Below are 2,177 nucleotides of genomic sequence, written 5' to 3' on the forward strand. Positions count from 1 at the left end.
AGGTTTTGAGGAGCCTCACAGGACCAAAGTGACGACACCTAAAGTCCAGTATGGATAAGAAGTATTGTGTAAGCTAGAGCTCTGAAGATGTTTCTTGACCAATCCCACATGGAATCATATTTTTCACGGCAGCCTCTTTAACAGAGTTCCCACTTTCCAGTGGTCTTCCTTCTCTTCCTGCATATCAGTGACATGAAGATTATTTGAATCTGCCTCAACTTATTAAATAGGCTATAACTAGCACCCTATTTTCTGTCTGATGTAATCAGACCACCACATTTGGTGGTTATCCTGCTTTCATATTTCATGCTAAAAAAACCAATTTCAACCCAGTTTCAGTATGATATTAGTGCTACTTTCCTTTCAGAGATGAGCAACACCATCTGGTTTGTGAGCTCTAGCATGGTTTTGTAAAACCCGGTTGCCTAATTTTTGTTTGGTGGTTGTGTGTCCTGTTTCATCCTATGTGTGTGTTTGACTGTGTGTATGTGTGTGAATTCAGCTGAAGAGGTTTTCGTTTCTCCTTCTAGAGATCATAATGCCTGAAAACTTCAGAGCTCTACATCAAACAGTTCTTTTTATTATAGATGGTAGGTGCCTTCACACAGTCCTGCTCGGGCTCCTCGAAAGCTCGTATCTCATCCTTTGAGCTTCCACCTTCCTGCCGGTGGTTGTGGGCAACGTCGTCCTGTTTTCATGAGTCATGTTCAAAAAATTTTCAACCCAATTTCATCACTCTCATTAATTTCATAAAACCCAATTATCTGCAAATTTTTCATCGCAAGCTCCCTTGTTGCAATAAAATGTGGAAGCTGCTCCTTGAAAAGAAAGTCCATGGAGTGTGTTAGTCAAACCCCCTCAGATGTGGTATCACTAGAAAGCCCAGGATGTCCTCTTGTCAGTACAGTAAGGCTCAAATACATCGCATAAATTGTGCTTGAGGCAGAGCTCTCAAAGCATGTCCTCCCACAGAGGACAAGAATGAATGGCTGGGTCTTAGGAAGATATTGTGCCCATTATCAAGATGGCAAATTGCAATTGTAATTTGATGCATACTGAACCACCTTATTAACATTTTAATGCTAATGATGAGAATGTTGATGAATTAATTATCTTTAATGAATCTGTTAATATTTTAAAAAATATTTTAAAAGATGGAAACAGGAAGTGCATGGTCTTTTGCTAACTGGTGAGTTAAATAAATGTTTTGGTCTTTGTCTTCTTTCTTTTGCAGATGACTGATTATTTGTTTAAACATTAAGACTATAATGAAAAAGACAAACAAAAAACCCCAACGAAGCCCCACATTATCAATTTACTGCGTGATCCCGTGATTAATTGGATCTGTGATGACCGAGTTGAAAAAAGTAAAGTATTTTATTTATTCATCGGTTTATCTGTTCAAACCCAGAGATTTCAGTTATCATGTTGACTAATGACAATATTTGCATTATTACAAATGAGCTCTTTTCTTTTTTTAGCCTTGTCAGTACAACTGACTGAATGCAGAGCAGTATCAGATGATGGAATCGTATATTAATCATGCAATTCTGTCTTCACGCAGTATATCAGTTAATTGCACATTTTCATTCTTTATACAGCCAAATTGGAGCGCTGTCTACCAAACATGCAGTTAGTTTGTGTATTGGTACTGTGTGTGTCCAAAATTAAACTGCAGAGCATTCTTTGTCAACAGAGTAACCTCTGGACAAGCGATGTTTAGAGAGAGGAGATTAGATTAACGCTTGCTCGGGCGCTAATAAATCTGGAGTCATGAATAGAGAGGGAGATTATGCGCGAAGGAGAGAGGAAGTAGAAGAGAGGGGATTTTCTTAAAAAAAAAAGCACAAAACTGCTAGTAATTTCACCCATGAGAGAAGTTGAGCAGAGAACTAACAGGAAGTCTTCTCCCTCAAGAGGAAACCAAGTGTTGTTACTGTAAAAACAGCTGACCTTGTGCCTTTCTGTCAGGAAGGAATGCACGCAGAGGAGACAGACAGAGAGATAAACAGGAATCATACAGTACAGAAGATCACCCTCCAGTGCAGACGCACGGGCTCTCTCTCTCGCTCCCTCCCTCTCTCACTTTTTCTCTCACTCGCCCACTTAGTATCATTTCATCTCTCTCTCCCTCTCTCTCTCTCACCACACTCTCAGTCGCTGAGCTCTAACGGATG

Source organism: Diplotaxodon limnothrissa, linkage group LG7, assembly GCF_057381915.1.
Source record: "Diplotaxodon limnothrissa isolate DT_005_m linkage group LG7, D_limnothrissa_male_GT1.1, whole genome shotgun sequence".
NCBI lineage: Eukaryota > Metazoa > Chordata > Actinopteri > Cichliformes > Cichlidae > Diplotaxodon > Diplotaxodon limnothrissa.